Raw genomic sequence first — 15,718 nt, forward strand, 5'->3', positions numbered from 1 at the left:
TCAGCAGTGAACAAAAGAAGCCAAGTCCCTGCTCTCAAGGAACTCCAGCAAGGAAGTAGAGAATTTACAAATAACAGTGGGTGGTTACAGCAGAGGGTGGGGACAGAAAGCAATAGGTGGGGGGAGTGAGGGGAGGGGGTGACTCCTTTCTGCTGAGACACCCTGGGGACAGTGAAACAAGAGGGTAGGCCATATGCTACTTGTAAAGGGGTCTCCAAGTGACAGCTGGAATTGTGAATTCTTTTAACGTTTCCCTAAACCAAAACGGGAAATGCCAGAGAGACTCAGTGATGCTGGCAAAAGAAAAACATATCCGTTCACAGGAAGCTGGTGTGAAGGGGGAAGTGAGGACCCCCGTCAGCACCTACCACACGGCCCCTCCACCCCGTCTCACCAAGATGATGCGCCCTTTTGAACCTCACAGGTAAGTTTCAAAGAGAGAGAAGAAATATAAAAAAGAGGGGAAGAGGAGAACATGCTAAAAGCACAAGATAGGGGGGATGTTTTTTGCCCCACTTAGCAAAGTAAAACAAAAAACAGGAACTACTTCCCATGACTATCTTTTCTTTTTAGATGGAAGCTCAACCCTAAATCTAGAGGGCATGGCCTCACATGCCCGCAGCGGTCTTACTGAACAAATTGAGTTTCTGATAGAGTGCCAACATGAGCACTTTTTTTATTACATTTCCTTCAACATTAAAATCTTGTATTAGGAGATAGAAAGAATTCGATGGGGTTTTGGGGACCTGCTCTCACCACACACCTGCTCCACTCTACAGAGGAGCTGAAGCTCCCCAAAAAGTAAGTGCCTTGCCCAGAGTCACCCCCTAGAGCAGTGATCGGCAAACTCATTAGTCAACAGAGCCAAATATCAACAGCACAACGATTGAAATTTCTTTTGAGAGCCAAATTTTTTAAACTTAAACTTCTTCTAACGCCACTTCTTCAAAATAGACTCGCCCAGGCCGTGGTATTTTGTGGAAGAGCCACACTCAAGGGGCCAAAGAGCCGCATGTGGCTCGCGAGCCGCAGTTTGCCGACCACTGCCCTAGAGTAAGAGCCAGCCCCTAGGTTTCTCAGGAAATAACTTCCAAAACAACCGTCATATGCCCTTTCCCACCAAGGTATTTCTCCCACAACAGTTTGTTCTTCTGAATAGTTCATTACCCAGAATGTGCGGTGAGCAACTAATTTTCATCCATCAAAACAGTGGTTTTATGAGAGGCATTTCTCGAAACGCCAGATTAATTAATTAGTGTGTGTGTGTGTATTCTTCTCTGTCAGGCAAATTTCCAGATGGTTACCAGAAGTGAGACTGACATTTCTGACATCTATCAGTATTTCCCTTGATGGAACTGTTCCTACATGTCTTCTATCAATAAACAGCTAGCCAGGAACCCACAATGCAGGAGAAAGATGTAAGGCAGGATTTAACTATATCACATACAAACTGAAAATGTATTGGTGCTGAAGCTCAACCGATTGCCTACTCATGAGATGTGGATGCAAAAGCAAGAATTACAGATTAGTGCATCTCATCTCCAGAGATGTGCGGAGGGTCCTGGAAGCCCAACCGATGTGCTTGCTAAGGGAAAGGTTTGTTCTTTCATAGCCTCTGAGCTTATGTGTCTGAGCATATAGCCACACTCAGAAAACAGGCTAATGAGGTAATTGGAAGTCAGAAGACCAGGCCGGAAGATGCTCACTGCGCCCATGACCGAAGACATGGCTGTAGGCGCCCATGACCGAAGACATGGCTGTAGGCGCCCATGACCGAAGACATGGCTGTAGGCGCCCATGACCGAAGACATGGCTGTAGGCGCCCATGACCGAAGACATGGCTGTAGGCGCCCATGACCGAAGACATGGCTGTAGCGGTGGGGATCTCAGTCATCCTGTGATTCCCCCCAGGCTGACTTGTCAGCTTTCTTAAGCCTGAGGCTAATTTAACTGCCTCAGTTAACTTTTCTGGCCTCCAGGTGCTATTCAGCTCTCAAGCCTTAAGGTCATCCTTACTAACCCTTAAATTCCCCTGCACATTCCCAACCATCCTGTAGACCCACATTTAAGTAAAACTGCCCTTATAGTTGCCATCAGGCCCTTAGAACCCTGTAGAGAAACCAAGAGCTGGTCCTCAGTCACCCATGGAATTTTACTCTACCTAAGTAAACTATAACATTTAAATACTCAAATTTGAGGAGGCAATGAGTATAAGAGGTCCTCCAAGAGTAAAATGAAACCATTCTGTCGACTCTGCTATTGCACTACCCAGTTAAATAATATAGATCCAGTGAATTTAATCAATGCCAGCACTCTGTAATTTAGAGGGACTTTTTTGAAATTACCAAATGCATCACCTCTACTTGGTTATTAGTAGCAATACACTTATAGATAACTGCACATTCTTCTTTTACCCTGGGATACATTATTCAATTTCCTAGACAAAATTATTTGCTAATAGCTAATTTTCAAAATAAGGGCTATGAAATAAATACATAAAAACTAAAAGTTAGAAAAGATCTACGAATACTGTAGAAATCTGTAACTGGCCTTTGAGATGCATTAATTTCCCATGCGTCAACAATTCTATTTTAAAGGAGACTCAAAAAATTTAAATCCACTATCATGTCACTGACATTTGTAAAACTAAAGATCCCACTCAACACTCAACATTCCAGTTTCTACCTGCTAAAACAGTCTCGGGACTTCTCAAACTGCCAAGGGCCAGGGTTTCTGAAAGCAAATCTGTGCTGTAACCCAGTTCTTGTCTCATCATAGAATTATGAAGAAATTCTAACAAAGGGTTAGATAGCCCTTCTTCCCCCTGCTGATTTCTGCTGAGCGCGCGCACACACACACACACACACAGCAACCTTCAAAGGAGGGCTTCATCAAACAATACAACTATTTGCCTTTTCCCTGGTTGGAGGTACTCAGAACATAGGAAAAAGAACCTTTTCCCTAGAAAAGAAATCAACCTGTCATAGAAAGTAAAAATTCAAAACTTTTCAACCACAATCAAAATGCCAAAATAAGTGGGACCTGCGGAGAAGGAACTACTGGTCAAACACCCTGAGCTATAGAAGCACCAGCAAAAAAGACTCCACCAACAGCCCTATAGTTACAGAAAAACTTGATTGGATAATGTTCCCTGCTGTTGCAGGCGGGTTTTCCAAGAGAATTTTAGGATAAAAGGCTTAGTGACTATATCAGCAAAAACTGTTTTGTTTGGCTTACATCTCTCAGAGGGTCAACGTCTTCAGACATACTATCATCTCCCAGCCTAAAGGGTTTATTTTTACAGAAAAGCTCAAAGGATTTGGGGGACACACAAACCCAAATCCCTCCACTGCCTTCCCTTCGTTTGGCCCCCTACCACCATGCAGCAAACGCCCCCAAACATTCTTAACTCTTTTTATGTTCTTAAATTAACTGACCCAGTAGGAAGAAGGGAGGTTCTGGAGTCAGAGAAAACTGGGTCTGAATCCTGACTCTGCTGCTCAGCAGCTCTAGGACCCTAGGGACTCTGAACCCCTGTATCCTTTCCATAAAATAGAGCTAGTAATGTACATAAAACATTTAGCCAGTTCCAGTAAACAGTAGCTATTATGATTAGTGCAGCTGACTTCACAGGGTAAAGCACTCATCAAGGGTGGGGCACGGAGTGAGCGGTTTATTAAAGGAATCTCTCTTCCATCTCCTTTGTCCACAGAAGGTACTACACACACCCCCGAACCCTAAAGGCCTTTCCAGAACAAACTGAAGATCTTCCCAGGGCCCAGCTCAGTGGAGGATGTTCAAGGGTTACCCTGGTGTTCTAGTACCACTTCTGCCATTGTTTTACCATAATACCCCCTTTGGGGGGCCCCCACCACGCACTCCTATTATTCCCTCCACACTCATGGAAGTCAGCCCCCAGGTTCCACGCAGGCACACTGCCACCTTCCTTCCAGTCTTCAGCACCTGAGTTTTCCTCTCTACCCTACTTACTCAGGCCTCTATGTCAATTACCTATTTGGCCTTATAATTCCTTCCTCTTTTCAGCTCTCCCTACAATCTTCTCCAGAGCACCCACGTATCAGGTGCTCCCTGCTAAACTGTGAGTCATGTGCAGCGAGCTAACGTGTCTCAGCATCTTCTTATCCGCTGCCATGCTGAGCCCCGTGCCCAGGAGGGCTCAGTGCTCCGCAAACATTTGTAGAATGAAGCCCTCAGAAGTCAGACCACAGGGATGGAGAAAAGAGTAAAAGAGGTTCACTACAGTAACAAGTCAGAAATTTCATTAAAAGTAAAGGTTCGGGTAGCCTAAAACCATGACAAATTTTCCAGCTGTGTTCAAAGCAACACGAGTTCAGGCAGGAGTGCATGTCATCTGGCTTTCCTCAAAGCCGCTCTAATTTGTTGGAAAGGACATTAAGTTTCATTGATTTCACGTGAGCAAAGAGCCTGTAATTCGCTGGACTGAGGCTCTAGAGCAGTGGTTCTCAACCTTTCTAATGCCGCGACCCTTTAATACACAGTTCCTCATGTTGTGGTGACCCCCAACCATAAAATTATTTTCGTTGCTACTTCATAACTGTAATTTTGCTACTGTTAATGAATCGTAATGTAAATATCTGTGTTTTCCGATGGTCTTAGGCGACCCTGCTATCGGTTCTCAGAGACCCACAAGTTGAGAACCGCTGCTGTAGAGCCCTTGGAAACATGCTAATAAGAGGACCTCTTCTAGGGGCTCAACCCCAGTATCAGACTGCCAGCATTGGTCAGGAACACTGAGCTCTAACGTCATAGGCTCAAGTCAACAACTGGCTTCATGAAGCGTATCAACACCTGAATACAAGTTTTCCACCTCAACACTATTCCCTTTACTTTTGCCCAAATCAGTTCTCTAATCTCCCGGCTCTTGTCCAGTTTTAGCTCAGAGTCTATGACCAAACCCAGCAACCTTCTTCGAAGGTCCTCTTTCACCAGCCAGCTCTTGGGGAGGGCAGGCATGTGTCATGTGAGCCGGACACCTCTGTTTCTGCAGCCTGGTGATGTCGGTGAGAATGGAGTCAGGGTTCCAGAACAGTCAGAGAGGCACAGGATCTAGCCCTGCCCTCTCAACTTGATAACTCAACTCCTCAGTGATAACCAAAACAAACCACTTTGCCAGCTGCCTGGCTAAATTTAGGAGAAGAAAGAGGAATAAAATCACAAGTTTAAATCCACATACTTGTGATTCTGAAAAACAAAAACGGAAGGATGTTAGTTCTTTTTGAAAAAAAAAAAATACTGCCCTGGCCGGTTTGGCTCAGTGGAGAGAGCTTCAGCCTGAGGACTCAAGGGTCCCAGGTTCGATTCCGGTCAAGGGCATGTACCTTGGTTGCGGGCACATACCCAGTAGGGAGTGTGCAGGAGGCAGCTAATCAATGTTTCTCTCTCATCGATGTTTCTCTCTATCCCTCTCCCTTCCTCTCTGTAAAAAAAAAAAATACTGGTAATATGAACTCCATTATTTGAAGTGTGGGAGGATTCTCCCAAAAGAAATAGATCTGTTTTATTCCAATAATATCATGATTCTGAGTACGCCTTCTAGAAAGCCCTACTATTATTGAGATGTTCACAAATTAAACATTTTCTGTGCCCGATTAGTAAGTGCTCAAGGAAAGATGAAAGGACACTCAAGGGTGGAACTCCTGACAGCCTCCTTTTTTCAACTGTGGTTTTATAGTGGCATTTAAAAGTCCAAACGGTCCCGTCTCCCAAGGGGCCATTGCTAAGTGTCCACATCAGGTGAGCACCAGGGAGTCCCCAAGTGGAGCTCCACCTAAGGACAGAGTGTCCCGCAGCCTCCAGGGCACGTCCACTCCCCTTAATGGAGGCCATTTGAACCAAGTGTCAGAAAACCCTCCATTTGCTCAGCAGAGGAGAAAACCATGTTGCGATCATGTGAAATGTGACTAGAGTCAGAAACTGGAAAATGGTATAACACCCCTAAATTTACAAATCCTTCAAACAGGGCTGACAACTGAAAAAACACTATTTGACCAAAGACTTTCTTTATCTTGAACTCAAGTTCCTTACTACAATTAACACAATCATTAAAGGTAAAAACAGGGGGGAAGTCCTGCCTTGTATCACAATTAATCTTATCTGGCCAAAATTAACATAGCGTTCTGCACTTTTGCGTAAAGGAAGTGGTTCTAAGACTCGACCTTCAGGACTTTTGTGATTTCCTTCCAACTGGAATCTACAACCAAAAAGCAATTTTCATTTGAGAGAAAAAAATCAGGTTGAAAAAACCCTTAAGATTCAGATTGGACCAACAGAAAGAATAAGTAAATGAGGCCAGTCCAATATTCAAGGATTCGGGCTCCATTTTAAGCAGAGAAGGATAGACTTCTATAGATGATTTCTTTTTCCTCTCCTGAAAGGACACTACACTATTACCCAAAATTCTGGTGTAAAGGAGCCTGGATTAAAAAGGCAAGAGGGCAAGATTTTAATTTTCAGTCAATCACCAATGGGGAGTGAATTTAGGCAAGTGGTTCTACCACTTTGAGCCACAGAACAGACAACATATCTTTATGACAAAGAGGCTGCACCAGATGATCTTCTGAGTCTAAGAAAACTGCCTGCAGCTTGGGTATCAGACCTGAGTTTGAATCCTAGGCTCTGCCATGAGCAAAATGTGTAAACCAAGAATATGTTATTTAGCTTCTCGCTGTGTCAGGTGCACCACCTGAAAAACAGGCCACCTCGGTATTTCCCCAAATGCAGGAGAGTTATACAAGATGAATTTAAGCAGTACTTAGAAAATTTTAGGAGATGGACAGGCACAGAATTAAACACTGAATCATATCATAAGAAAATTCTGTTCTTTTCAGCACTCCCTTAGCCTTTATAAAAATGTTATCACATTAAAGAGATAGGTTTTGTTTGGTCTTCTCTTCCATACCTCTTTAGCACAGGCTAGTTCCCCTGTTCAACAAAGGAAGAGCAAGTCTCAGCTAGCCAGTGCCTCAGGAAAGCGATTTTATTTTATAGATAGTTCTTTTTAAAACGATAATGTGGTCTTCGCTGTAATTATTTTTTAAAATATATTTTTATTGATTTCAGAAAGGAAGCGAGAGGGAGAAAGATATAGAAACATCAACGATGAGAGAGAATCATTGATTGGCCGCCTCCTGCATGCCCCCAACTGGGGACCGAACCCGCAACCTGGGCATGTGCCCTTGACCGGAATCGAACCTGGGACCCTTCAGTCCGCAGGCGGACGCTCTATCCACTGAGACAAACCAGCTAGGGCTGTAGTTATTTTTTAAATTACCTTCTATTTGAGACAACTGACACCAGTTTCCAATTTAGAAGACCAATATAAAGTTAACTTTAAAAAATATATTGGTAATTACAAAAGTGAGAGTCAATTTAAGTAACTTGAGTGGCTTATTTGCTATCTACCTCAGGGTTACAGTGAAGATTAAACGAGGAATGTAAGGGAAGACTGCCGGGGTTCCTGTCCCAGCATTACGAAGGGTTCAGCAATCTGGAGAAAGGCTGTGCATAGATTAAGTAAGAGTCCAAAGACGAAAGATAATTTTGAAAGGCATTGGGAGTCTTGGGGAAGTGCCCTCTAGCCATTCCAACAGGTGATTACATATGTGACTCAGCCCTTGTTGAGCCCCCAAGTTTCATCAACCTTTTGATGAAACTCTTGTAATTATGACATGCTGGAATTGGCTTCCGGCAGAAGACCTAGTCCACACAGGGCTCTCATCTACCCATGGTCGATGGGTACAACTTCAGCCAGTGAGGAGCATTAGTAGAAGGTACAGTGCAAACAGAAGCGACCACTGAGAATGGATGTGACTTTGCAGAACAACGAGGAGCCAAGGTGGTGTTCTTGAGGTAGAACTCAGGGAAAACCTATAGAGGGAGATTTAGTTAAATACTTATTGAGCCATACTATGTGTTAATCAATGGTGAGAAAACCAGGTGCAATTCCCTCGAGTATGCCGCACAATCTCGAACAAACTTGTCAAAAATGGTCAGAGTCTTATTTCAAAGAGCCTTGAATGCCAAGCTAAAGGTCATTATGGTGGCAGATCCTTAAAATCTTGACATTTGCTCAGCACCTAGTGCTTGAAAAATATTTGCTGAACAAAATGAATTTTAGTTCAATGGTATTTTTTGTATATTAACACACTTAGTGAATGTATTTTATAAGTATATTTTAAATATTCTATCTTCCTCTTCCCTCTCTCTTCCAGTACCAGAGATCACACCTCACTCTAGCAAAGATAAACTGCTACCTCCATTACAAAGACCTACCTCTGGGAGTGGACAAAGGTCTACAAGTCAATCTAAACTCATTAGTCTAAGTATTCACTTTCTCTCTGCCTTTCCCAGGAAGGCTACTCCCACCACCAGTGTTCCCTTTATGTCAAATTTGTATCATTTAAATACCAGAGCCAATTCATTTCAAGCTGCCATACCCTTGCAGATTTGTTTTCTTTCCAGCTTGGTTTGATTCTTGGCAAAAACAATTATTCCCAACCTGGCATCCTATAGGAATTCCGCAAAGCAAGTGTAGGTAAGGATATGAAACCCAAACAATTTAGCAGCTCCTTTCTCCTCCCATGCCTCTCTCGCCCCAGTCTTGCTCCTTTTTCTCCCTTCTTCTTCCTTCTAGTCCTAATTTATTATGATTTCTGAAACAACAAATTCATGGCAATGCTTTAAAAAGCTACTCTCAATGAGTCAGATATTTAGAAATATCCTTATAAGGTTAATCCAATTCTCTAGGATGAAAATTAACATTCCTTTCTTGGAAGATAAATGAGTCTTAGGAGTCAGCTTTTCTTTTTATCACACACTAGAGGCCCGGCGCACGAAATTCATGCGCAGGTACAGTCCTTAGGCCTGGCCTGTCCTCAGAGCCATTTCCCCCAGCTGCCGGTCCTGCCCCAAGCCACCACCCACACCCAGTTCCCCGTTAACCCTCGGGCGATCGGAGCCTAAAGGCCGGGGGGAGAAACCGAGAGGTGGTCAGTGCACCTCATAGTGACTGGTCGAGCGGTCGTTCCACCATTTGGTCGATTTGCATATTACTCTTTTATATATATAGATTGGCTTAACAAGACTGCAATATAAGTTTAAGAAGCAAAGCATATACCCAAAATGGAGATGTCCAGGATGGAGCGCCCAAATGAACATTTTATTCCAGGGAGACTCTCCAAACGGTGAGTCGAGGGTAAGATCAATGTCTCACTGTGTCTCACTATACCATGTTTGCTCTATTGAAATTTATTGAAATGAACTAACTCCTTCCTTTGTATTTCAGAGGAGAATTTCCTTCTGGCTCTATGACTCAAGTCTTCGTCCACCTAATGCACGTAAATAGGCAATTTCAACAACTTTCTTTCCTTCTTCCTCTCCTCCCATCATCTTCCTTTCCTCCGTCATTATTCTCATGGGAAACACTTTTATGCATTCCCTGGGTGTTTCTCCTCTTATCTTTCAAAACCTGTTACACTAATGTCCCTCAAGCCACAACTCTGGGCAGCTCCAATCAAAGGATCAGCTTCCCTTTTCCTGAGTGCAGACCTAGAGTTAGAGGATGTAAAACCCTGAAGGGATCCTTAAAATCCAAGCACTTCAGCCTCTTTTATTTTAAAAACCAAGAACCTAAATCTCAAAACAGTAAAATGACTTGCCCAAGTTCACATGGTTCTTTTAGGTTACTGGGGTTATATGCAAAATAAATTATATGTAAGATTGTAGGTATATGTAATTAAATGTAAAATTTGGAGTGTACATGCCTATGTATATTTTTTCTGAAGACAGAATACATCACTTTCATCAGATTCTCAAGGTAATAAAAAATTCTCACCTATTAAATATAACCACTGACTGAATTATATATATATAATTCTTTCTTCCTAGGAAATGTCCCATACAAAATACAGTTATCATAAAATATGTTGACTTCTAGACTAGCCAGATAAAATGCTTTAACTTCCAAGTGTTTCTTAGAAGTTGGATTTGGCATAGAAAATGCTGCAGAGTTTTCAACACACATACACACACACACACACACACACACACAGAAGGAGGGAGGGAGGGAGGGAGGGAGGGAGGGGGAGAGAGAGGGAGAGAGAGAGAGAGAGAGAGAGAGAGAGAGAGAGAGAGAGAGAGAGAGAGAGAGAGAGACAGAGAGAGGAATAGGGGGAGAGGGAGAGAGAGAAAGAGAGGTATAGGGCGAGGAAGAGAGAGGTTGAATAAAAGGTCCTATACATAAAGGTTATTTTGGTTTCTAAAAAGTATTTAAATTCTAAATTACTTGGTGAATTATCTCATTCTTACTTTAAAAATAAATTAATGTGAAAATCAGAGTACATGAATGTGAAAGTATCTCAAATCACAGCTGCCTCAAAAAGAGAAATGAAACTGAATGGAATCGGAATTGTTTGTGCTAACAAAGTTAGCGGGCCTATTTAACTTAAGTATGTATTAAAATTTCTCAATCATAAACCTAACCTTAACTACAGTTATTTCTCCAACAATTCTATTTCTAATGCTTTTCTATAATTATCCCATCATTTTAATTCTTTTACAATAATAGAAAACAAACATTAGTTTCCCATTCTCTTTGTTTGACTCGTTCAAGTCAGCATATATTGAACATCTTCCATATCCCGTATCAAAAGGGTTGAATTAAGGACTGGAGAGAATGAACCAAAGACCTCCTCCTGGAGAAGTATGCGCTCAATAGGAAGACAAATAAATGTTAATGATATCAAAACACAATTAAATACATGACATGAACAGTGCTGTAACCCAGACTTATGGGAGTAAAAGAGAAGGGGATAGGTTCATTTTAACTCTGTTGGCAAGGAGTGAATCCATGAGAGTTTATGGGAAGGATGGGCATTTAAATCAGACCCTAAAGTAGGCTTTCAAAATGAAAAAAGACAGGATCTCAAAGTTTGTTTTGTTTTAGGATCCAAGTCTCATGCATTTTCATTCTAAACACTCTTTAATACAGTTTATCATCTCAATGCAGAGTAACAGAAGGCTCTATCTGAAAACAATTTTACATAGATTTTCATTCTCTGCCTTCAATACTCCTAAAATGCACCTCTCTATCAGCATCTATGCTGGTTACCTATGCAGGGAACTATTTTCAGGTGAAACTATCCAATGAAAAGGGTAATCACTCTGACTCTTGTCCGAACTTTCATTGTCAGACTTTGATATTGTGACAGGTCCCTACCCTGATCTTGATAAATCCATGGGAGCCAAACTCAGTGGGATGCAACCTCAGCTCCACTGCTTACGAACTCCATGATCAGGCTACCTAACCTGTCTATACCTCAGTTTGTAAAAGGAAGGTAACAGTACCCTCCTCATGTGGTTCTCTCATGAGAATGAACTGAATTATCACATGTAAAATGCTTAAAACATCTAGCACACAATAAATCAACAATATACATGTTTTGACCAAGAAGAATTGTTTTCTAAGAGTTTATTTCTAACTTGCTACACCATTTCCCATCCTATTTCACTTTTATAAAGCAGACTTGGAAACTGTATTTACTTTCAGAGATGTCTTTTAAAAAGGCTAAATTTGGTTCTTAGACAGTAATGGCAGTAACAGAGAAACAGCTTATTTCAATGGCCCACAACACAATTAAGGATACAACAGGCAGAAATTTTATTGTATTATAAGAAATTTTTAAAAATCCCTTTTTTCTTTTGTTCCTTATACGAGAGAGAGAGAGAGAGAGAGACTGATCAGTTGCCTTCTGCATGCACCCCGACCAGGGATCGAACCCACAAACCAGATATGTGCCCTGACCAGGGATCAAACAAGCAACCTTTTGGTGCACAGGATGACGCTCCAACCAACTGAGCCACACCAGCCAGGGCTGTTCCTTATACTTTAACAGCCAAATACTCTGCCATTCCATTTTCTGTGTATTGAACACAGAAGCATTTTGAGATCATATACCTACTCACGAATATTTGACTGAAGCAACAGTTCACTTTTCATTTTAAACCAAGAACTGGAGTTGAGCAAATCTTGTCTGTTTTTTCCATGGTGTTGCAATCCCTATGCAACCAATGTCCCAACAAGCTGAAGAGAATTTGGCTGGCCCACTCAGAAACAAGGGAAATATGATACAGGCTATAGATTCTGACAAGGACTTAGCAGATGAACATACCAGAACACAGTGAGCATCCTTGGAAAGGCCTCTGCCAGCAGCAGCAGAAACTGTACAACCTCACTGCTTAGCATGAGAGTTCAAGAACTTGAGCTCACTGGTCAGGTTCAAATCTTAGCTCTACCACTTGCAAAATGTGTGGTCAGGGTCAAGTAAGTTAATCTCCCAGTTTCTTAAGCTACAAAATATGAATGATAAGTCATTTCGTTATAAAGATTAAATTAGTGTTTGAAAAGCATTTGGAACAGTACTTGGCACACAGTGCTACTTAAGTGTCTATTAAATAAACATTGCAATAACTTTGGCATTTATGATTATTGTTATATGCAGATATGAAGAGGGTCTCAATTTTTAGTATAGGCCCTTTCCTAGAAGAGCTAAGTAAAACAAATTTTCAGAAAAATCATTTAAAAGTTGATGCTGGAATAATTGACCATAAGGAGCACTATACATGCATCATTTCTTTAAGTAGCCAGTAGTAAATAAAAATGTATTTGAATCTGAGAGTATAGTAGAAAAATACCACATGTCTATTGGTATTTTCTAGATATCCAAAAGGTTCATAATTAAAGAATCTAAGGCAATGTCCATTTAACTATTTTAGGAGCTGAAACTTGAAATCATGTACACATTAACAATTTGTAATCACTATAAATATAGCATAAGCAACTTACTTTATGGAAGGGAAGATTCCTAAAATATTTAACTGGAAAAATATGCCAACTTCTCTCCATATAAGGTAAATACTACAGAAGATAAAAAGCTGTGCCGCTGTTTCGTTCGGTTTCATTAATTTTTAATAATGTAAACAATGAGGCTTCCTAGAGCAAAGGTTTAAAACAATTAAACCCAAATCACTCAATCCTAGACTAATCACTGTCTCACATGAACTGTAAACCAGGCCCTAAGTCAAAATGTGTCGGGTGTGCATTATAGGCCTCTAATTTATATGTAAATCAAAATACTTGTAAGGGTTGAGATTTTAAATGCTCATCTGGAGGGGAGACACACCTATCACTGGTGTCTCCTTTACAAATATGTCAGGCCTGTCCTTGGCAAGGGGGCTCATGAATTATCCTGACTACATGCATGGACTGTGGCCATCAAGAAGGCTGCTCACACTGATCCTACTGCTTTTGCTCAAGTAGATACCAATTTGCTCTGTGTGGCCAATGTTTTCCAAATTCTCCCTGTCACGATTTAATGCTCTATAGGAGCATCAAGGGAACGGGCTGACTTTGGAAACTTTGTACTTGGAAATGAGTATACTCTCTGAAGAGGCTCTACTCCAGACATTTTCCGTGCTTTCACACTTTCTTTGATTTGCGAGAAGTGTCTCAACAGAATGATATGAACAACAGAAAGAAGTCTCCATTATTTTTGTGGTAGGTATGAGAAAAATGGGCTGAAATAAAAGAGATGAGAAAATAAGCACTTTTTTAGTTGAGATTTAAGTTTTGTCTGAAAGCAAGATCAAAACTTGGGTTTGGGGCCCCCACCTACTGTTAAAAGAACCAGCAAAACTTGGCTTTTGAAGTTGGAAAATTTTGTGAGGTGGTCCTTTTGGATGGGGAGGGGGAGGGGGAGGGGGAGGAGGGATCCGGCCTTAGAAAACGACTTGATTTTCATCAACAAGCAAGTTTTTTTAAAAATATCAAATTTGTCCTCTATTACATGAATGTATACGCCATCCTCTCACTTTGTGAGGTGTCACTGAAAAGCCTTGGGTTTTAAATGATGCAAAAAACAAAGGTAAAAAAAATCTTATTTCCTTTTGTCTAATAAGTGCTGGGGGGGGGGGGGGGGGGAAGGCACCTACACACAACCCTGGCACAGGACCACGCCGCAAGAACCTTCCGAATTACCAAGGTCTGGGAGTCAGGAAACAGTCTAACAAAAAACAACCAGAAGGGCTTTCATCTGAACCCCCAGGGTTTCCTTCTTCAAGAGAATCTCAGTTGGAGCCCGCTAGCAACAACGCCTTGCAGAGCCTGGCCCCACTCTAGCCACAGGGCCAATTCCCAAGCCACCCGGCCAGGAGGCGCTGCGGGCCAGTCCCCCGGGGCCACCCGCAGCCCGAGCCCAGCCCTCCCCACCCCCACCCCCACCGCGCAGCCCAGCCCAGGCGCGGAGCTCACAGTTCTGCACCGCCCGCCGGGGTTACTCTCGGTCATTCCTCTGCACCATCTCGCCCCAGCTTCTCCATCCATGCCCGGACTTAGGCTGCCCCAAGAGACTAGCAGCAAAGGGTAGGAAGACTGAGGGGGCGGGGGGCGCAGTGCAATGGGCACCTCAGCTCCAGGTTTGTGCAGGCTCTCCTTCTAAATCTTGTTTTTTTAAATAATAAAGCTCGTCCCGCTGCGCCAGGGACACCAGCTCTGGTGAGCGCACGGAGACTGTGAGCAGGACCCCCAAGTCAAACCAAGTGAGCAATATCACCACAGACCCCGTTTGGGACACCTCCCAGGCAGGTTCTTAGGGAACAAGAACGCGCCATCCAGTCTGGGGGCGCACGGGGCGGACCCCCGGGTCAGAGCCCAATTCTGACCAGCTTCTTAATCACCGACTGGGGGCTAAGTGTAGGCATTCATCCTGGTAGGCGCCCGCCGACCCGCACCCAGAGGCGTTTCTAGCCGGCCCGGGCACTTCCAAACAAAGGCAGGCGCTCGGTGCAGGACCCGTCACTCTCCCCACTCCGGCAGCAATGCTCCCAAAAGGACCAGGAGCCCCCCAACCCACTGCCCGCGAGGTACTGCACCCGGGTCTCCAAGCCCAGAGATGCTCCCCGGGCTCACCGCAGGGCAAGCCCGGAGAGCAGCAGCGCCGCGTCTTTGGGTCGCCAGAGCTCGTCCTAGAACGACATCCCCACATTTACGCTACCCCCGCACCATTTCAACGCAAGAGGTGGGGATGTGGGGGTCCGGACTAGAGTCCCCGAATCCTAGCGCATCCCAAAGCCTCCTCAGCCCCGAAACAAAACAATAACGCCTAAGTCACTGCAGAGCCTCTTACCTGTTTTCCACTTTTGTGTTTTCGTCTCTTTTCCCCACTCCTTGAAAAACCCTTCCGGAGAAGGGGGGGGAGGGGGACAGAAAGAAAAGGGAGCAGAGCGCCCCGAGAAATGGGCTCTGGTGGCCCTGGTCCTGCGGCGACCCCTGCCTTGCCCACCCGCGCCCGGGGAAAGATGTGTCGGCTTGGCTCGGCGGTCCCGGCCCCACTCTGTCTCCCTCGGAATTACCCGGCTTGTGCCGCGACTAGTTCCTTTTATAGATTCGGCTGCGCTGAGAGCAGAGGTTACTATCGGTCAAAGCCTGTTCTCTCCCTCCTTCCCCGCCCTCTTCCCCCGGCCTGTGTTTTTGTAGCTCAGTCACTCAGCAGAAAGCACGTGGAGCCGCGCCCCGCCCCTTAAACGGGCGATGTCCCGCAGCTCCCCGCAAGGCTGCGGGCGAAAAGTGGGAGACCGGAGGTGCTGCAGGCATCGCCCGGTCCTCGGTCTGCGCCCCCCGACC

General features: G+C 43.7%; 1 protein-coding gene across 1 annotated transcript in view; it reads right to left on the reverse strand.

Moving 5' to 3' along the window:
- ABCA1 (ATP binding cassette subfamily A member 1) overlaps positions 1-15,459 on the reverse strand; it is a 114,353-nt gene extending 98,894 nt beyond the window's left edge. Inside the window, exon 1 of the mRNA XM_080669975.1 lies at positions 15,222-15,459. The gene's annotated coding sequence lies outside the window, so the exon portion shown is untranslated. The remainder of the gene's footprint in view (positions 1-15,221) is intronic.
- Positions 15,460-15,718: the final 259 nt, after the last annotated feature.

The sequence above is a fragment of the Plecotus auritus genome (assembly GCF_963455305.1).
Source record: "Plecotus auritus genome assembly, chromosome: 5".
NCBI lineage: Eukaryota > Metazoa > Chordata > Mammalia > Chiroptera > Vespertilionidae > Plecotus > Plecotus auritus.